A 23,739-nucleotide genomic window follows, 5' to 3' on the forward strand; every position below is an offset into this window, starting at 1 on the left:
CAGGAAGACTAGTAGTATTATCCGATGCATATCTGGTGGCAATCTGTATTCTGTGGACTGGAAGACCAGTAGTAGTTTCCGATGCACATCTGGAGGCATTCTGTAGTCGTGGAACTTCAAAGTGTTGATGAAACACAGAATTTGCATCGGGAGTGAATACAACAAACACAATCCGCACTATCCTCCATGGGAGTAATGTCTGATACAGTCTACGTTTTGATCGTTCCCAGGAAGACCAGTAGTAGTTTCCGATGCACATCTGGAGACAATCTGTAATCTGTGGACTAGCAGAGTGTTTATGAAACACAGAAATTGCATCGGGATTGAATACAACAGTCACCATCCGCACTTTCCTCCATGGGAGTAACGTCTGAAACATTCTACGCTTTGATCGTTTCCTGGAAGACCAGTAGTAGTTTCCGATGCACATCTGGAGGCAATCTGTAATCTGTGGACTATCAGAGTGTTGATGAAACTTAGAAATTGCATCATGATATAATACAACAGTCACCATCCGTACTTTTCTCCATGGGAGTAATATCTGAAACCGTGTACGCTTTGATCGTTCCATGGAATACCAGTAGTAGCTTCCGATGCACATCTGGAGGCATTCTGTAATCTGTGGACCTTCAAATTGTTGATGAAACACAGAAATTGCATCGGGAGTGAATACAACAGTCACAATCCGCACTTTCTTCCATGGGAGTAATGTCTGATACACTCTACGCTTTGATCGTTCCCAGGAAGACCAGTAGTAGTTTCCCATGCACATATGGAGGCATTCTGAAATCTGTGGACTAACTGAGTGTTGATAAAACACAGAAATTGCAATGGTATTGAATACAACAGTCACAATGCGCACTTTCCTCCATGGGAGTAATGTCTCAAACAGTCTACGCTTTAATCGTTGCCTGGAAGACCAGTAGTAGTTTCCGATGCACATATGGAGGCATTCTGTAATCTGTGGACTATCTGAATATTGATGAAACAAAGAAATTGCATCGGGATTGAATACAACAGTCACCATGCCCACCTTCCTTCATGGGAGTGATGTCTCAAACAGTCTACGCTTTGATCGTTCCCTGGAAGACCAGTAGGAGTTTCCGATCCACATCAGGAGGCATTCTGTAATCTGTGGACTATAAGAGTGTTGATGAAACACAGAAATTGCATCGGGATTGAATACAACAGTCACCATGCGCACTTTCCTCCATGGGAGTAATGTCTCAAACAGTCTACGCTTTGATCGTTCCCATTTAGACCAGTAGTAGTTTCCGATGCACATCTGGTGGCATTCTGTAATCTGTGGACTATCAGAGTGTTGATGAAACACAGAAATTGCATGGGGAATGAATACAACAGTCACCATGCGCACTTCCCTCCATGGGAGTAATGTCTCAAACAGTCTGCGCTTTGATCGTTCTCTGGAAGACCTGTAGTGGTTTCCAATGCACAGCTGGTGGCATTCTGTAATCTGTCTACTATCAGGGTGTTGATAAAACACAGAGAACGCATCGGTATTGAATACAACAGTCACCATGCGCACTTACCTCCACGGGAGTGATATCTCAAACATTCTACGTTTTGATCGTTCCCTGGAATACCAGTAGTAGTTTCCGATGCACATCTGGTAGCATTCTGAAATCTGTGGACTATCAGAGTGTTGATGAAACACAGACATAGCATCGGGATTGAATACAACTGTCACCATGCGCACTTTTCTCCATTGGAGTAATGTCTCAAACAGTCAACGCTTTGATCGTTCCCTGGAAGACCAGTAGTAGTCTCCATTGCACATCTGGTGGCATTCTGTAATCTGTGGACTAACAGAGTGATGATGATACACAGAAATTGCATCGGGATTGAATACAACAGTCAATATTCGCACTTTCCTCAATGGGAGTGATGTCTCAAACAGTCTACGCTTTGATCGTTTCCTGGAAGACCAGTAGTAATTTCCGATGCACATCTGGAGGCATACTGTAATCTGTGGACTATCAGAGTGTTGATGAAAGACAGAAATTGCATCGGGATTGATTACAACAGTCACCATGCGCACTTTCCTCCATGGGAGTAATGTCTCAAACAGTCTATGCTTTGATCGTTCCCTGGAAGACCAGTAGTAGTCTCCGATGCACATCTGGAGGCATTCTGTATTATGTGGACTGGAAGACCAGTAGTAGCTTCCGATGCACATCTGGAGGCATTCTGTAATCTGTGGAACTTCAAAGTGTTGATGAAACACAGAAATTGCATCGGGATTGAATACTACAGTCACCATGCGCACTTTCCTCCACGGGAGTATTGTCTCAAACTGTCTACGCTTTGATCGTTCCCTGGAAGACCAGCAGTAGTTTCCGACGACGTCTGGAGGCATTCTGTAATCCGTGGACCCTCATAGTGTTGATGAAACACAGAAATTGCATCGAGTTTGAATACAACAGTCACCATCCGCACTTTCCTCCATGGCAGTAATGTCTCAAACAGTCTACGGTTTGATCGTTCCCAGGAAGACCAGTAGTAGTTTCCGATGCACATCTGGAGGCAATCTGTAATCTGTGGACTATCAGAGTGTTGATGAAACATAGAAATTGCATCATGATGGAATACAACAGTCAAAATCCGCACTTTTCTCCATGGGAGTAATATCTGAAACAGTGTAGGCTTTGATTGTTCCCTGGTATACCAGTATTAGTTTCCGATGCACATATGGAGGCATTGTGTAATCTGTGGACCTTCTAAGTGTTGATGAAACACAGAAATTGCATCGGGAGTGAATACAACAGTCACAATCCGCACATTCCTCCATGGGAGTAATGTCTGATACAGTCTACGCTTTGATCGTTCCCAGGAAGACCAGTAGTAGTTTCCCATGCACATCTGGAGACAATCTGTAATCTGTGGACTAGCAGAGTGTTTATGAAACACAGAAATTGCATCGGGATTGAATACAACAGTCACCATCCACACTTTCCTCCATGGGAGTAACGTCTGAAACATTCTACGCTTTGATCGTTTCCTGGAAGACCAGTAGTAGTTTCCGATGCACATCTGGAGGCAATCTGTAATCTGTGGACTATCAGAGTGTTGATGAAACATAGAATTTGCATCATGATATAATACAACAGTCACCATCCGCACATTTCTCCATGGGAGTAATATCTGAAACAGTGTACGCTTTGATCGTTCCATGGAATACCAGTAGTAGCTTCCGATGCACATTTGGAGGCATTCTGTAATCTGTGGACCTTCAAATTGTTGATGAAACACAGAAATTGCATCGGGAGTGAATACAACAGTCACAATCCGCACTTTCTTCCATGGGAGTAATGTCTGATACACTCTACGCTTTGATCGTTCCCAGGAAGACCAGTAGTAGTTTCCCATACACATATGGAGGCATTCTGAAATCTGTGGACTAACTGAGTGTTGATAAAACACAGATATTGCAATGGGATTGAATACAACAGTCACAATGCGCACTTTCCTCCATGGGAGTAATGTCTCAAACAGTCTACGCTTTGATCGTTGCCTGGAAGACCAGTAGTAGTTTCCGATGCACATCTGGAGGCATTCTGTAATCTGTGCACTATCTGAATATTGATGAAACACAGAAATTGCATCGGGATTGAATACAACAGTCACCATGCGCACCTTCCTTCTTGGGAGTAATGTCTCAAACAGTCTACGCTTTGATCGTTCCCTGGAAGACCAGTAGGAGTTTCCGATCCACATCAGAAGGCATTCTGTAATCTGTGGACTATATGAGTGTTGATGAAACACAGAAATTGCATCGGGATTGAATACAACAGTCACCATGCGCACTTTCCTCCATGGGAGTAATGTCTCAAACAGTCTACGCTTTGATCGTTCCCACGAAGACCAATAGTAGTTTCCGATGCACATCTGGAGGCATTCTGTAATCTGTGGACTAACTGAGTGTTGATGAAACACAGAAATTGCATCGGGAGTGAATACAACAGTCGCCATCCGCACTTTCCTCCATGGGAGTAATTCTCAAACAGTCTACACTTTCATCGTTCCCTGGAAGACCAGTAGTAGTTTCCGATGCACATCTGGTGGCATTCTGTAATCTGTGGACTATCGGAGTGTTGATGAAACACAGAATTTCCATCGTGATTGAATACAACAGTCACCATGCGCACTTTCCTCTATGGGAGTAATTCTCAAACAGTCTACGCTTAGATCGTTCCCTGGAAGACCAGTAGCAGATTCCGATGCACATCTGGTGGCATTCAGTAATCTGTGGACTATCAGAGTGTTGATGAAACACAGAAATTGCATAGGGATTGAATACAACAGTCACCATGCGCACTTTCCTCCCCGGGAGTGATATCTCAAACATTCTACGCTTTGATCGATTCCCGGAATACCAGTAGTAGTTTCCGATGCACATCTGGTGGCATTTTGAAATCAGTGGACTATCAGAGTGTTGATGAAACACAGAAATAGCATCGGGATTGAATACAACAGTCACCATGCGCACTTTTCTCCATGGGAGTAATGTCTCAAACAGTCAACGCTTTGATCGTTCCCTGGAATACCAGTAGTAGTCTCCGTTGCACATTTGGTGGCATTGTGTAATCTGTGGACTAACAGAGTGTTGATGAAACACAGAAATTGCATCGGAATTGATTACAACAGTCACCATCCGCAATTTTCTCCATGGGAGTAATATCTGAAACAGAGTAGGCTTTGATCGTTCCCTGGAATACCAGTAGTAGTTTCCGATGCACATATGGAGGCATTCTGTAATCTGTGGAACTTCAAAGTGTGGATGAAACACAGAAATTGCATCGGGAGTGAATACAACAGTCACAATCCGCACTTTCCTCCATGGGAGTAATGTCTGATACAGTTTACGCATTGATCGTTCCCAGGAAGACCAGTAGTGGTTTCCGATGCACATCTGGAGACAATCTGTAATCTGTGGACTATCAGAGTGTTTATGAAACACAGAAATTGCATCGGGATTGAATACAACAGTCACCATCCGCACTTTCCTCCATGGGAGTAACGTCTGAAACATTCTACGCTTTGATCGTTTCCTGGAAGACCATTAGTAGTTTCCGATGCACATCTGGAGGCAATCTGTAATCTGTGGACGATCAGAGTGTTGATGAAACATAGAAATTGCATCATGATGGAATACAACAGTCACCATCCGCACTTTTCTCCATGGGAGTAATATCTGAAACAGTTAACGCTTTGATCGTTCAATGGAATACCAATAGTAGCTTCCGATGCACATCTGGAGGCATTCTGTAATCTGTGGACCTTCAAAGTGTTGATGAAACACTGAAATTGCATCGCGGTTGATAACAACAGTCACCATGCGCACTTTCCTCCACGGGAGTAATGTCTCAAACAGTCCACGCTTTGATCGTTCGATGGAAGACCAGTAGTAGTTACCGATGAACATCTGGAGGCATTCTGTAATCTGTGGACTATCTGAGTGTTGATGAAACACAGAAATTGCATCGGGATTGAATACAACAGTCACCATGCGCACTTTCCTCCATGGGAGTAATGTCTCAAACATTCTACGCTTTGATCGTTCCCTGTTAGACCAGTAGTAGTTCTCGATGCACATCTGGAGGCATTCTGTAATCTGTGGACTATCAGAGTGTTGATGAAACACAGAAATTGAATCGGGATTGAATACAACAGTCACCATCCGCACTTTCCTCCATGGGAGTAATGTCTGAAACAGTCTACGCTTTGATCGTTCCCTGGAAAACCATTAGTAGTTTCCAGTGCACATCTGGAGGAATTCTGTAATCTGTGGACCTTCAAAATGTTGATGAAACACAGAAATTGCATCGGGATTGAATACAACAGTCACCATCTCTTTTTCCTCCATGGGAGTAACGTCTGAAACTGTCTACGCTTTGATCGTTCCCAGGAAGACCAGTAGTAGTTTCCGATGCACATCTAGAGGCAATCTGTAATCTGTGGACTATCAGAGTGTTGATGAAAGACAGAAATTGCATCGTTATTGAATACAACAGTCACCATGCGCACTTTCTTCCATGGGAGTAATGTCTCAAACAGTTTACGCTTTGATCGTTCACAGGAAGACCAGTAGTAGTTTCCGATGCACATCTGGAGGCATTCTGTAGTCTGTGGACCTTCAAAGTGTTGATGAAACACAGATATTGCATCATGATTGAATACAACAGTCACCATGCGCACTTTCCTCCATGGGAGTAATATCTCAAACAGTCTATGCTTTGATCGTTCCCAGGAAGACCAGTAGTAGTTTCCGATGCACATCTGGTGGCATTCTGTAATCTGTAACCTGTCAGAGTGTTGATGAAACACAGAAATGGCATCGGGTTTGAATACAACAGTCACCATGCGCACTTTCCTCCATGGGAGTAATCTCTCAAACAGTCTACACTTTGATCGTTCCCTGGAAGACCAGTAGAAGTTTCCGATGCACATCTGGTGGCATTCCGTAATCTATGGACTATCAGATTGTTGATGAAACACAGAAACTGCATCGGGATTGATAACAACAGTCATCATGCGCACTTTCCTCCATGGCAGTAATGTGTCAAACAGTCCACGCTTTGATCGTTCGATGGAAGACCGGAATAGTTTCCGATGCACATCTGGAGGCATTCTGTAATCTGTGGACTATCTGAGTGTTGATGAAACACAGAAATTGCATTCGGATTGAATACAACAGTCAGCATGCGCACTTTTCTCCATTTGAGTAATGTCTCAAAGAGTCTACGCTTTGATCGTTCCCTGGAAGACCAGTAGTATTTTCCGATGCACATCTGGATTCAATCTGTAATCTGTGGACTATCAGAGTGTTGATGAAACACAGAAATTGCATCGGGAGTGAATACAACAGTCACAATCCGCACTTTCTTCCATGGGAGTAATGTCTGATACACTCTACGCTTTGATCGTTCCCAGGAAGACCAGTAGTAGTTTCCCAAGCACATATGGAGGCATTCTGAAATCTGTGGACTAACTGAGTGTTGATAAAACACAGAAATTGCAAAAGGGATTGAATACAACAGTCACAATGCGCACTTTCCTCCATGGGAGTAATGTCTCAAACAGTCTACGATTTGATCGTTGCCTGGAAGACCAGTAGTAGTTTCCGATGCACATCTGGAGGCATTCTGTATTCTGTGGACTATCTGAATGTTGATGAAACGCAGAAATTGCATCGGGAATGAATACAACAGTCAAAATGCGCACTTTCCTCCATGGGAGTAATTCTCAAACAGTCTAAACTTTGATCGTTCCCTAGAAGACCAGTAGTAGTTTCCGATGCACATCTGGTGGCATTCTGTAATCTGTGGACTATCGGAGTGTTGATGAAACACAGAAATTCCATCGGGATTGAATACAACAGTCACCATGCGCACTTTCCTCCATGGGAGTAATTCTCAAACAGTCTACGCATAGATCGTTCCCTGGAAGACCAGTAGTAGATTCCGATGCACATCTGGTGGAATTCTGTAATCTGTGGACTACCAGAGTGTTGAAGAAACACAGAAATAGCATCGGGATTGAATAAAACAGTCACCATGCGCTCTTTCCTCCTTAGGAGTAATGTCTCAAACAGTCTACGCTTTGATCGTTCTCTGGACGACCAGTAGTAGTTTCCGATGCACAACCGAAGGCATTCTGTAATCTGTGGACTATCAGAATGTTGATGAAACACAGAAATTGCATATTTTTTGAATACAACAGTCACCATGCGCACTTCCCTCCATGGGAGTAATGTCTCAAACAGTCTGCGCTTTGATCGTTCCCTGGAAGACCTGTAGTGGTTTCCAATGCACAACTGGTGGCATTCTGTAATCTGTGGACTATCAGGGTGTTGATAAAACACAGAGAATGCATCGGGATTCAATACAACAGTCACCATGCGCACTTTTCTCCATGGGAGTAATGTCTCAAAGAGTCAACGTCTTGATCGTTCCCTATAATACCAGTAGTAGTCTCCGTTGCACATCTGGTGGCATTCTGTAAACTGTGGACTAACAGAGTGTTGATGAAACACAGAAATTGCATCGGGATTGATTACAACAGTCACCATGCGCACTTTCCTCCATGGGAGTAATGTCTCAAACAGTCTATGATTTGATCGTTCCCTGGAAGACCAGTAGTTGTTTCCGATGCACATCTGGATTCATTCTGTAATCTGTGGACCTTCAAAGTGTTGATGAAACACAGAAATTGCATCGGGATTGAATACAACAGTCACCATGCGCACTTTCCTCCACGGGAGTAATGTCTCAAACAGTCTACGCTTTGATCGTTCCCTGGAAGACCAGCAGTAGTTTCCGATGCACATCTGGTGGCATTCTGTAATCTGTGGACTATCGGAGTGTTGATGAAACACAGAAATTCCATCGGGATTGAATACAACAGTCACCATGCGCACTTTCCTCTATGGGAGTAATTCTCAAACAGTCTACGCTTAGATCGTTCCCTGGAAGACCAGTAGCAGATTCCGATGCACATCTGGTGGGATTCAGTAATCTGTGGACTATCAGAGTGTTGATGAAACACAGAAATTGCATAGGGATTGAATACAACAGTCACCATGCGCACTTTCCTCCCCGGGAGTGATATCTCAAACATTCTACGCTTTGATCGATCCCTGGAATACCAGTAGTAGTTTCCGATGCACATCTGGTGGCATTTTGAAATCAGTGGACTATCAGAGTGTTGATGAAACACAGAAATAGCATCGGGATTGAATACAACAGTCACCATGCGCACTTTTCTCCATGGGAGTAATGTCTCAAACAGTCAACGCTTTGATCGTTCCCTGGAATACCAGTAGTAGTCTCCGTTGCACATCTGGTGGCATTGTGTAATCTGTGGACTAACAGAGTGTTGATGAAACACAGAAATTGCATCGGAATTGATTACAACAGTCACCATCCGCACTTTTCTCCATGGGAGTAATATCTGAAACAGAGTAGGCTTTGATCGTTCCCTGGAATACCAGTAGTAGTTTCCGATGCACATATGGAGGCATTCTGTAATCTGTGGAACTTCAAAGTGTGGATGAAACACAGAAATTGCATCGGGAGTGAATACAACAGTTACAATCCGCACTTTCCTCCATGGGAGTAATGTCTGATACAGTCTACGCATTGATCGTTCCCAGGAAGACCAGTAGTAGTTTCCGATGCACATCTGGAGACAATCTGTAATCTGTGGACTATCAGAGTGTTTATGAAACACAGAAATTGCATCGGGATTGAATACAACAGTCACCATCCGCACTTTCCTCCATGGGAGTAACGTCTGAAACATTCTACGCTTTGATCGTTTCCTGGAAGACCATTAGTAGTTTCCGATGCACATCTGGAGGCAATCTTTAATCTGTGGACGATCAGAGTGTTGATGAAACATAGAAATTGCATCATGATGGAATACAACAGTCACCATCCGCACTTTTCTCCATGGGAGTAATATCTGAAACAGTTAACGCTTTGATCGTTCAATGGAATACCAGTAGTAGCTTCCGATGCACATCTGGAGGCATTCTGTAATCTGTGGACCTTCAAAGTGTTGATGAAACACTGAAATTGCATCGCGGTTGATAACAACAGTCACCATGCGCACTTTCCTCCACGGGAGTAATGTCTCAAACAGTCCACGCTTTGATCGTTCGATGGAAGACCAGTAGTAGTTACCGATGAACATCTGGAGGCATTCTGTAATCTGTGGACTATCTGAGTGTTGATGAAACACAGAAATTGCATCGGGATTGAATACAACAGTCACCATGCGCACTTTCCTCCATGGGAGTAATGTCTCAAACATTCTACGCTTTGATCGTTCCCTGTTAGACCAGTAGTAGTTCTCGATGCACATCTGGAGGCATTCTGTAATCTGTGGACTATCAGAGTGTTGATGAAACACAGAAATTGAATCGGGATTGAATACAACAGTCACCATCCGCACTTTCCTCCATGGGAGTAATGTCTGAAACAGTCTACGCTTTGATCGTTCCCTGGAAAACCATTAGTAGTTTCCAGTGCACATCTGGAGGAATTCTGTAATCTGTGGACCTTCAAAATGTTGATGAAACACAGAAATTGCATCGGGATTGAATACAACAGTCACCATCTCTTTTTCCTCCATGGGAGTAACGTCTGAAACTGTCTACGCTTTGATCGTTCCCAGGAAGACCAGTAGTAGTTTCCGATGCACATCTAGAGGCAATCTGTAATCTGTGGACTATCAGAGTGTTGATGAAAGACAGAAATTGCATCGTTATTGAATACAACAGTCACCATGCGCACTTTCCTCCATGGGAGTAATATCTCAAACAGTCTATGCTTTGATCGTTCCCAGGAAGACCAGTAGTAGTTTCCGATGCACATCTGGTGGCATTCTGTAATCTGTAACCTGTCAGAGTGTTGATGAAACACAGAAATGGCATCGGGTTTGAATACAACAGTCACCATGCGCACTTTCCTCCATGGGAGTAATCTCTCAAACAGTCTACACTTTGATCGTTCCCTGGAAGACCAGTGGAAGTTTCCGATGCACATCTGGTAGCATTCCGTAATCTATGGACTATCAGATTGTTGATGAAACACAGAAACTGCATCGGGATTGATAACAACAGTCATCATGCGCACTTTCCTCCATGGCAGTAATGTGTCAAACAGTCCACACTTTGATCGTTCGATGGAAGACCGGAATAGTTTCCGATGCACATCTGGAGGCATTCTGTAATCTGTGGACTATCTGAGTGTTGATGAAACACAGAAATTGCATTCGGATTGAATACAACAGTCAGCATGCGCACTTTTCTCCATTTGAGTAATGTCTCAAAGAGTCTACGCTTTGATCGTTCCCTGGAAGACCAGTAGTATTTTCCGATGCACATCTGGATTCAATCTGTAATCTGTGGACTATCAGAGTGTTGATGAAACACAGAAATTGCATCGGGAGTGAATACAACAGTCACAATCCGCACTTTCTTCCATGGGAGTAATGTCTGATACACTCTACGCTTTGATCGTTCCCAGGAAGACCAGTAGTAGTTTCCCAAGCACATATGGAGGCATTCTGAAATCTGTGGACTAACTGAGTGTTGATAAAACACAGAAATTGCAAAAGGGATTGAATACAACAGTCACAATGCGCACTTTCCTCCATGGGAGTAATGTCTCAAACAGTCTACGATTTGATCGTTGCCTGGAAGACCAGTAGTAGTTTCCGATGCACATCTGGAGGCATTCTGTATTCTGTGGACTATCTGAATGTTGATGAAACGCAGAAATTGCATCGGGAATGAATACAACAGTCAAAATGCGCACTTTCCTCCATGGGAGTAATTCCCAAACAGTCTAAACTTTGATCGTTCCCTAGAAGACCAGTAGTAGTTTCCGATGCACATCTGGTGGCATTCTGTAATCTGTGGACTATCGGAGTGTTGATGAAACACAGAAATTCCATCGGGATTGAATACAACAGTCACCATGCGCACTTTCCTCCATGGGAGTAATTCTCAAACAGTCTACGCATAGATCGTTCCCTGGAAGACCAGTAGTAGATTCCGATGCACATCTGGTGGAATTCTGTAATCTGTGGACTACCAGAGTGTTGAAGAAACACAGAAATAGCATCGGGATTGAATAAAACAGTCACCATGCGCTCTTTCCTCCTTAGGAGTAATGTCTCAAACAGTCTACGCTTTGATCGTTCTCTGGACGACCAGTAGTAGTTTCCGATGCACATCCGAAGGCATTCTGTAATCTGTGGACTATCAGAATGTTGATGAAACACAGAAATTGCATATTTTTTGAATACAACAGTCACCATGCGCACTTCCCTCCATGGGAGTAATGTCTCAAACAGTCTGCGCTTTGATCGTTCCCTGGAAGACCTGTAGTGGTTTCCAATGCACAACTGGTGGCATTCTGTAATCTGTGGACTATCAGGGTGTTGATAAAACACAGAGAATGCATCGGGATTCAATACAACAGTCACCATGCGCACTTTTCTCCATGGGAGTAATGTCTCAAAGAGTCAACGTTTTGATCGTTCCTTATAATACCAGTAGTAGTCTCCGTTGCACATCTGGTGGCATTCTGTAAACTGTGGACTAACAGAGTGTTGATGAAACACAGAAATTGCATCGGGATTGATTACAACAGTCACCATGCGCACTTTCCTCCATGGGAGTAATGTCTCAAACAGTCTATGATTTGATCGTTCCCTGGAAGACCAGTAGTTGTTTCCGATGCACATCTGGATTCATTCTGTAATCTGTGGACCTTCAAAGTGTTGATGAAACACAGAAATTGCATCGGGATTGAATACAACAGTCACCATGCGCACTTTCCTCCACGGGAGTAATGTCTCAAACAGTCTACGCTTTGATCGTTCCCTGGAAGACCAGCAGTAGTTTCCGATGCACATCTGGAGGAATTCTGTAATCTGTGGACCCTCAAAGTGTTGATGAATCACAGAAATTGCATCGAGTTTGTATACAACAGTCTCCATCTGCACTTTCCTCCATGGCAGTAATGTCTCAAAACAGTCTACGCTTTGATCGTTCCCAGGAAGACCAGTAGTAGTTTCCGATGCACATCTGGAGGCAATCTGTAATCTGTGGACTATCAGAGTGTTGATGAAACATTGAAATTGTATCATGATGGAATACAACAGTCACCATCCCCACTTTTCTCCATGGGAGTAATATCTGAAACAGTGTACGCTTTGATCGTTCCATGGAATACCAGTAGTAGATTCCGATGCACATCTGGAGGCATTCTGTAATCTGTGGACCTTCAAAGTGTTGATGAAACACAGAAATTGCATCGGGATTGATAACAACAGTCACCATGCGCAATTTCCTCCACGGGAGTAATGTCTCAAACAGTCCACGCTTTGATCGTTCGATGGAAGACCAGTAGTAGTTTCCGATGCACATCTGGAGGCATTCTGTAATCTGTGGACTATCTGAGTGTTGATGAAACACAGAAATGGCATCGGGATTGAATACAACAGTCACCATGCCCACTTTTCTCCATGGGAGTAATGTCTCAAAGAGTCTACGCTTTGATCGTTCCCAGGAAGGCCAGTAGTATTTTCAGATGCACATCTGGTGGCAATCTGAAATCTGTGGACAATCAGAGTGTTGATGAAACATAGAAATTGCATCATGATGGAATACAACAGTCACCATCCCCACTTTTCTCCATGGGAGTAATATCTGAAACAGTGTAGGCTTTGATCGTTCCCTGGAATACCAGTAGTAGTTTCCGATGCACATATGGAGGCATTCTGTAATCTGTGGACCTTCAAAGTGTTGATGAAACACAGAAATTGCATCGGGAGTGAATACAACAGTCACAATCCGCACTTTCCTCCATGGGAGTAATGATGATACAGTCTACGCATTGATCGTTCCCAGGAAGACCAGTAGTAGTTTCCGATGCACATCTGGAGACAATCTGCAATCTGTGGACTATCAGAGTGTTTATGAAACACAGAAATGATTCGGGATTGAATACAACAGTCACCATCCGCACTTTCCTCCATGGGAGTAATGTCTCAAAGATTCTACGCTTTGATCGTTCCCTGTTAGACCAGTAGTAGTTCTCGATGCACATCTGGAGGCATTCTTTAATCTGTGGACTATCAGAATGTTGATGAAACACAGAAATTGAATCGGGATTGAATACAACAGTCACCATCCGCACTTTCCTCCATGGGAGTAATGTCTGAAACAGTCTACGCTTTGATCGTTCCCTGGAAGACCATTAGTAGTTTCCGGTGCACATCTGAAGGAATTCTGTAATCTATGGACCTTCAAAATGTTGATGAAACACAGAAATTGCATCGGGATTGAATACAACAGTCACCATCCGCACTTTCCTCCATGGGAATAACGTCTGAAACTGTCTACGCTTTGATCGTTCCCTGGAAGACCAGTAGTTGTTTCCGATGCACATCTGGAGGCATTCTGTAATCTGTGGACCTTCAAAGTGTTGATGAAACACAGAAATTGCATCGGGATTGAATACAACAGTCACCATGCTCTCTTTCCTCCACGGGAGTAATGTCTCAAACAGTCTACTCTTTGTTCGTTCCCTGGAAGACCAGCAGTAGTTTCCGATGCACATCTGGAGGCATTCTGTAATCTGTGGACCCTCAAAGTGTTGATGAATCACAGAAATATCATCGAGTTTGAATACAACAGTCACCATCCACACTTTCCTCCATGGCAGTAATGTCTTAAACAGTCTACGTTTTGATCGTTCACAGGAAGACCAGTAGTAGTTTCCGATGCACATCTGGAGGCAATCTGTAATCTGTGGACTATCAGAGTGTTGATGAAACATAGAAATTGCATCATGATGGAATACAACAGTCACCATCCCCACTTTTCTCCATGGGAGTAATATCTGAAACAGTGTAGGCTTTGATCGTTCCCTGGAATACCAGTAGTAGTTTCCGATGCACATATCGAGGCATTCTGTAATCTGTGGACCTTCAAAGTGTTGATGAAACACAGAAATTGCATCGGGAGTGAATACAACAGTCACAATCCGCACTTTCCTCCATGGGTGTAATGATGATACAGTCTACGCATTGATCGTTCCGAGGAAGACCAGTAGTAGTTTCCGATGCACATCTGGAGACAATCTGCAATCTGTGGACTATCAGAGTGTTTATGAAACACAGAAATGCATCGGGATTGAATACAACAGTCACCATCCGCACTTTTCTCCATGGGAGTAACGTCTGACACATTCTATGCTTTGATCGTTTCCTGGAAGACCATTAGTAGTTTCCAATGCACATCTGGAGGCAGTCTGTAATCTGTGGACTATCAGAGTGTTGATGAAACATAGAATTTGCATCATGATGGAATACAACAGTCACCATGCGCACTTTCCTCCATGGGAGTAATGTCTCAAACAGTCTACGCTTTGATCGTTCCCTGGAAGACCAGTAGTAGTTTCCCATGCACATCTGGAGGCATTCTGTAATCTGTGGACCTTCAAAGTGTTGATGAAACGCAGATATTGCATCGGGATTGAATACAACAGTCACCATGCGCACTTTCCTCCATGGGAGTAATGTCTCAAACAGTCTATGCTTTAATCGTTCCCAGGAAGACCAGTAGTAGTTTCCGATGCATATCTGGTGGCAATCTGTAATCTGTGGACTATCAGAGTGTTTATGAAACACGGAAATTGCATCGGGATTGAATACAACAGTCACCATCCGCACTCTCCTCCATGGGAGTAACGTCTGAAACATTCTAGGCTTTGATCGTTTCCTGGAAGACCAGTAGTAGTTTCCGATGCACATCTGGTGGCATTCTGTAATCTGTAACCTGTCAGAGTGTTGATGAAACACAGAAATGCATCGGGTTTGAATACAACATTCACCATGCGCACTTTCCTCCATGGGAGTAATGGAGCAAACAGTCCACGCTTTGATCGTTCGATGGAAGACCAAAAGTAGTTTCCGATGCACATCTGGTGGCATTCTGTAATCTGTGGACTATCAAAGTGTTGATGAAACACAGAAATTGCATCGGGATTGAATACAACATTCACAATACGCACTTTTCTCCATGGGAATAATGTCTAAAACAGTCTACGCTTTGATAGTTCCCTGGAAGACCAGTAGTAGTTTCCGATGCACATCTGGAGGCATTCTGTAATCTGTGGAGCTTCAAAGTGTTGATGAAACACAGAAATTGCATCGGGAGTGAATACAACAGTCACAATCCGCACTTTCTTCCATGGGAGTAATGTCTGATACACTCTACGCTTTGATCGTTCCCAGGAAGACCAGTAGTAGTTTCCCAAGCACATATGGAGGCATTCTGAAATCTGTGGACTAACTGAGTGTTGATAAAACACAGAAATTGCAAAAGGGATTGAATACAACAGTCACCATGCGCACTTTCCTCCATGGGAGTAATTCTCAAACAGTCTACGCATAGATCGTTCCCTGGAAGACCAGTAGTAGATTCCGATGCACATCTGGTGGAATTCTGTAATCTGTGGACTACCAGAGTGTTGAAGAAACACAGAAATAGCATCGGGATTGAATAAAACAGTCACCATGCGCTCTTTCCTCCTTAGGAGTAATGTCTCAAACAGTCTACGCTTTGATCGTTCTCTGGACGACCAGTAGTAGTTTCCGATGCACATCCGAAGGCATTCTGTAATCTGTGGACTATCAGAATGTTGATGAAACACAGAAATTGCATATTTTTTGAATACAACAGTCACCATGCGCACTTCCCTCCATGGGAGTAATGTATCAAACAGTCTGCGCTTTGATCGTTCCCTGGAAGACCTGTAGTGGTTTCCAATGCACAACTGGTGGCATTCTGTAATCTGTGGACTATCAGGGTGTTGATAAAACACAGAGAATGCATCGGGATTCAATACAACAGTCACCATGCGCACTTTTCTCCATGGGAGTAATGTCTCAAACAGTCAACGTTTTGATCGTTCCCTATAATACCAGTAGTAGTCTCCGTTGCACATCTGGTGGCATTCTGTAAACTGTGGACTAACAGAGTGTTGATGAAACACAGAAATTGCATCGGGATTGATTACAACAGTCACCATGCGCACTTTCCTCCATGGGAGTAATGTCTCAAACAGTCTATGATTTGATCGTTCCCTGGAAGACCAGTAGTTGTTTCCGATGCACATCTGGATTCATTCTGTAATCTGTGGACCTTCAAAGTGTTGATGAAACACAGAAATTGCATCGGGATTGAATACAACAGTCACCATGCGCACTTTCCTCCACGGGAGTAATGTCTCAAACAGTCTACGCTTTGATCGTTCCCTGGAAGACCAGCAGTAGTTTCCGATGCACATCTGGAGGAATTCTGTAATCTGTGGACCCTCAAAGTGTTGATGAATCACAGAAATTGCATCGAGTTTGTATACAACAGTCACCATCTGCACTTTCCTCCATGGCAGTAATGTCTCAAAACAGTCTCTGCTTTGATCGTTCCCAGGAAGACCAGTAGTAGTTTCCGATGCACATCTGGAGGCAATCTGTAATCTGTGGACTATCAGAGTGTTGATGAAACATTGAAATTGTATCATGATGGAATACAACAGTCACCATCCCCACTTTTCTCCATGGGAGTAATATCTGAAACAGTGTACGCTTTGATCGTTCCATGGAATACCAGTAGTAGATTCCGATGCACATCTGGAAGCATTCTGTAATCTGTGGACCTTCAAAGTGTTGATGAAACACAGAAATTGCATCGGGATTGATAACAACAGTCACCATGCGCAATTTCCTCCACGGGAGTAATGTCTCAAACAGTCCACGCCTTGATCGTTCGATGGAAGACCAGTAGTAGTTTCCGATGCACATCTGGAGGCATTCTGTAATCTGTGGACTATCTGAGTGTTGATGAAACACAGAAATGGCATCGGGATTGAATACAACAGTCACCATGCCCACTTTTCTCCATGGGAGTAATGTCTCAAAGAGTCTACGCTTTGATCGTTCCCAGGAAGGCCAGTAGTATTTTCAGATGCACATCTGGTGGCAATCTGAAATCTGTGGACAATCGGAGTGTTGATGAAACATAGAAATTGCATCATGATGGAATACAACAGTCACCATCCCCACTTTTCTCCATGGGAGTAATATCTGAAACAGTGTAGGCTTTGATCGTTCCCTGGAATACCAGTAGTAGTTTCCGATGCACATATGGAGGCATTCTGTAATCTGTGGACCTTCAAAGTGTTGATGAAACACAGAAATTGCATCGGGAGTAAATACAACAGTCACAATCCGCACTTTACTCCATGGGAGTAATGATGATACAGTCTACGCATTGATCGTTCCCAGGAAGACCAGTAGTAGTTCCCGATGCACATCTGGAGACAATCTGCAATCTGTGGACTATCAGAGTGTTTATGAAACACAGAAATGATTCGGGATTGAATACAACAGTCACCATCCGCACTTTCCTCCATGGGAGTAATGTCTCAAAGATTCTACGCATTGATCGTTCCCTGTTAGACCAGTAGTAGTTCTCGATGCACATCTGGAGGCATTCTGTAATCTGTGGACTATCAGAGTGTTGATGAAACACAGAAATTGAATCGGGATTGAATACAACAGTCACCATCCGCACTTTCCTCCATGGGAGTAATGTCTGAAACAGTCTACGCTTTGATCGTTCCCTGGAAGACCATTAGTAGTTTCCGGTGCACATCTGAAGGAATTCTGTAATCTATGGACCTTCAAAATGTTGATGAAACACAGAAATTGCATCGGGATTGAATACAACAGTCACCATCCGCACTTTCCTCCATGGGAATAACGTCTGAAACTGTCTACGCTTTGATCGTTCCCTGGAAGACCAGTAGTTGTTTCCGATGCACATCTGGAGGCATTCTGTAATCTGTGGCCCTTCAAAGTGTTGATGAAACACAGAAATTGCATCGGGATTGAATACAACAGTCACCATGCTCACTTTCCTCCACGGGAGTAATGTCTCAAACAGTCTACTCTTTGATCGTTCCCTGGAAGACCAGCAGTAGTTTCCGATGCACATCTGGAGGCATTCTGTAATCTGTGGACCCTCAAAGTGTTGATGAATCACAGAAATATCATCGAGTTTGAATACAACAGTCACCATCCACACTTTCCTCCATGGCAGTAATGTCTCAAACAGTCTACGTTTTGATCGTTCACAGGAAGACCAGTAGTAGTTTCCGATGCACATCTGGAGGCAATCTGTAATCTGTGGACTATCAGAGTGTTGATGAAACATAGAAATAGCATCATGATGGAATACAGCAGTCACCATCCCCACTTTTCTCCATGGGAGTAATATCTGAAACAGTGTAGGCTTTGATCGTTCCCTGGAATACCAGTAGTAGTTTCCGATGCACATATGGAGGCATTCTGTAATCTGTGGACCTTCAAAGTGTTGATGAAACACAGAAATTGCATCGGGAGTGAATACAACAGTCACAATCCGCACTTTCCTCCATGGGTGTAATGATGATACAGTCTACGCATTGATCGTTCCGAGGAAGACCAGTAGTAGTTTCCGATGCACATCTGGAGACAATCTGCAATCTGTGGACTATCAGAGTGTTTATGAAACACAGAAATGCATCGGGATTGAATACAACAGTCACCATCCGCACTTTTCTCCATGGGAGTAACGTCTGACACATTCTATGCTTTGATCGTTTCCTGGAAGACCATTAGTAGTTTCCAATGCACATCTGGAGGCAGTCTGTAATCTGTGGACTATCAGAGTGTTGATGAAACATAGAATTTGCATCATGATGGAATACAACAGTCACCATGCGCACTTTCCTCCATGGGAGTAATGTCTCAAACAGTCTACGCTTTGATCGTTCCCTGGAAGACCAGTAGTAGTTTCCCATGCACATCTGGAGGCATTCTGTAATCTGTGGACCTTCAAAGTGTTGATGAAACGCAGATATTGCATCGGGATTGAATACAACAGTCACCATGCGCACTTTCCTCCATGGGAGTAATGTCTCAAACAGTCTATGCTTTAATCGTTCCCAGGAAGACCAGTAGTAGTTTCCGATGCATATCTGGTGGCAATCTGTAATCTGTGGACTATCAGAGTGTTTATGAAACACGGAAATTGCATCGGGATTGAATACAACAGTCACCATCCGCACTCTCCTCCATGGGAGTAACGTCTGAAACATTCTAGGCTTTGATCGTTTCCTGGAAGACCAGTAGTAGTTTCCGATGCACATCTGGTGGCATTCTGTAATCTGTAACCTGTCAGAGTGTTGATGAAACACAGAAATGCATCGGGTTTGAATACAACATTCACCATGCGCACTTTCCTCCATGGGAGTAATGGAGCAAACAGTCCACGCTTTGATCGTTCGATGGAAGACCAAAAGTAGTTTCCGATGCACATCTGGAGGCATTCTGTAATCTGTGGACCATCTGAGTGCTGATGAAACACAGAAATTGAATCGGGATTGAATACAACAGTCACCATCCGCACTTTCCTCCATGGGAGTAATGTCTGAAACAGTCTACGCTTTGATCGTACATTGGAAGACCATTAGTAGTTTCCGATGAACATCTGGAGGATTTCTGTAATCTGTGGACCTTCAAAATGTTGATGAAACACAGAAAGTGCATCGGAAGTGAATGCAACAGTCACCATCCGCACTTTCCTCCATGGGAGTAACGTCTGAAACTGTCTACGCTTTTATCGTTCCCAGGAAGACCAGTAGTAGTTTCCGATGCACATCTGGAGGCAATCTGTATTCTGTATACTACCAGAGTGTTGATGAAAAACAGAAATTACATCGGTATTGAATACAACGATCACCATGCGCACTTTCTTCCATGGGAGTAATGTCTGTAACGGTCTACACTTTGATCCTTCCCTGGAAGACCAGTAGCAGCTTCCGACGCACGTCTGGTGGCATTCTGTAATCTGTGGACTATCAGTGTGTTGATGAAACACAGAAATTGCATCGGCATTGAATACAAAAGTCACAATGCGCACTTTCCTCCACGGAAGTAATGTCTCAAACAGTCTACGCTTTGATCGTTCCCTGGAAGACCAGTAGTAGTTTCCGATGCACATCTGGTGGCATTCTGTAATCTGTGGACTATCAAAGTGTTGATGAAACACAGAAATTGCATCGGGATTGAATACAACATTCACAATACGCACTTTTCTCCATGGGAATAATGTCTAAAACAGTCTACGCTTTGATAGTTCCCTGGAAGACCAGTAGTAGTTTCCGATGCACATCTGGAGGCATTCTGTAATCTGTGGAGCTTCAAAGTGTTGATGAAACACAGAAATTGCATCGGGAGTGAATACAACTGTCACAGTCCGAACTTTCCTCAATGGGAGTAATGTCTGGTACAGTCTACGCTTTGATCGTTCAGAGGAAGAACAGTAGTACTTTCCGATGCACATCTGGAGACAATCTGTATTCTGTGGACTATCAGAGTGTTGATGAAACACAGAAATTGCATTGGGATTGAATACAACAGTCACAATGCGTACTTTCCACCATGGGAGTAATGTCTCAAACAGTATACGCTTTGATCGTTCACAGGAAGACCAGTAGTAGTTTCCGATGCACATCTGGAGGCATTCTGTAATCTGTGGACCTTCAAAGTGTTGATGAAACACAGATATTGCATCGGGATTGAATACAACAGTCACCATGCGCACTTTCCTATATGGGAGTAATGTCTCAAACAGTGTATGCTTTGATCGTTCCCAGGAAGACCAGTAGTAGTTTCCGATGCACATCTGGTGGCAATCTGTAATCTGTGGACTATCGGAGTGTTGATGAAACAGAGAAATTGCATTGGGATTGAATACAACAGTCACCATTCGCACTTTCCTCCACGGGAGTAACGTCTCAAACAGTCTACGCTTTGATCGTTCCCTGGAAGACCGGTAGTAGTTTCCCATGCACATCTGGAGGTATTCTGTAATCTGTGGACCTTCAAAGTGTTGATGAAACACAGAAATTGAATCGAGATTGAATACAACAAGCACCATGCGCACTTTCCTCCACGGGAGTAATGTCTCAAACAGTCTACGCTTTGATCGTTCCCTGGAAGACCAGTAGTAGCTTCCGACGCACGTCTGGTGGCATTCTGTAATCTGTGGACTATCAGTGTGTTGATGAAACACAGAAATTGCATCGGCATTGAATACAAAAGTCACAATGCGCACTTTCCTCCACGGAAATAATGTCTCAAACAGTCTACGCTTTGATCGTTCCCTGGAAGACCAGTAGTGGTTTCCGATGCACATCTGGTGGCATTCTGTAATCTGTGGACTATCAAAGTGTTGATGAAACACAGAAATTGCATCGGGATTGAATACAACATTCACAATACGCACTTTTCTCCATGGGAATAATGTCTAAAACAGTCTACGCTTTGATAGTTCCCTGGAAGACCAGTAGTAGTTTCCGATGCACATCTGGAGGCATTCTGTAATCTGTGGAGCTTCAAAGTGTTGATGAAACACAGAAATTGCATCGGGAGTGAATACAACTGTCACAGTCCGAACTTTCCTCAATGGGAGTAATGTCTGGTACAGTCTACGGTTTGATCGTTCAGAGGAAGAACAGTAGTACTTTCCGATGCACATCTGGAGACAATCTGTATTCTGTGGACTATCAGAGTGTTGATGAAACACAGAAATTGAATCGAGATTGAATACAACAAGCACCATGCGCACTGTCCTCCACGGGAGTAATGTCTCAAACAGTCTACGCTTTGATCGTTCCCTGGGAGACCAGTAGTGGTTTCCGATGCACATCTGGTGGCATTCTATAATCTGTGGACTATCAGGGTGTTGATGAAACACAGAAATATCTTCGGGATTGAATACAACAGTCACCATCCGCACTTTCCTACATGGGAGTAATGTCTGAAACAGTCTACGCTTTGATCGTACATTGGAAGACCATTAGTAGTTTCCGATGAACATCTGGAGGATTTCTGTAATCTGTGGACCTTCAAAATGTTGATGAAACCCAGAAAGTGCATCGGAAGTGAATGCAACAGTCACCATCCGCACTTTCCTCCATGGGAGTAACGTCTGAAACTGTCTACGCTTTTATCGTTCCCAGGAAGACCAGTAGTAGTTTCCGATGCACATCTGGAGGCAATCTGTATTCTGTATACTATCAGAGTGTTGATGAAAAACAGAAATTGCATCGGTATTGAATACAACGATCACCATGCGCACTTTCTTCCATGGGAGTAATGTCTGTAACGGTCTACACTTTGATCCTTCCCTGGAAGACCAGTAGCAGCTTCCGACGCACGTCTGGTGGCATTCTGTAATCTGTGGACTATCAGTGTGTTGATGAAACACAGAAATTGCATCGGCATTGAATACAAAAGTCACAATGCGCACTTTCCTCCACGGAAGTAATGTCTCAAACAGTCTACGCTTTGATCGTTCCCTGGAAGACCAGTAGTAGTTTCCGATGCACATCTGGTGGCATTCTGTAATCTGTGGACTATCAAAGTGTTGATGAAACACAGAAATTGCATCGGGATTGAATACAACATTCACAATACGCACTTTTCTCCATGGGAATAATGTCTAAAACAGTCTACGCTTTGATAGTTCCCTGGAAGACCAGTAGTAGTTTCCGATGCACATCTGGAGGCATTCTGTAATCTGTGGAGCTTTAAAGTGTTGATGAAACACAGAAATTGCATCGGGAGTGAATACAACTGTCACAGTCCGAACTTTCCTCAATGGGAGTAATGTCTGGTACAGTCTACGCTTTGATCGTTCAGAGGAAGAACAGTAGTACTTTCCGATGCACATCTGGAGACAATCTGTATTCTGTGGACTATCAGAGTGTTGATGAAACACAGAAATTGCATTGGGATTGAATACAACAGTCACAATGCGTACTTTCCTCCATGGGAGTAATGTCTCAAACAGTATACGCTTTGATCGTTCACAGGAAGACCAGTAGTAGTTTCCGATGCACATCTGGAGGCATTCTGTAATCTGTGGTCCTTCAAAGTGTTGATGAAACACAGATATTGCATCGGGATTGAATACAACAGTCACCATGCGCACTTTCCTATATGGGAGTAATGTCTCAAACAGTGTATGCTTTGATCGTTCCCAGGAAGACCAGTAGTAGTTTCCGATGCACATCTGGTGGCAATCTG

This window comes from Schistocerca gregaria, unplaced genomic scaffold, assembly GCF_023897955.1.
Source record: "Schistocerca gregaria isolate iqSchGreg1 unplaced genomic scaffold, iqSchGreg1.2 ptg000178l, whole genome shotgun sequence".
Classification (NCBI taxonomy): domain Eukaryota; kingdom Metazoa; phylum Arthropoda; class Insecta; order Orthoptera; family Acrididae; genus Schistocerca; species Schistocerca gregaria.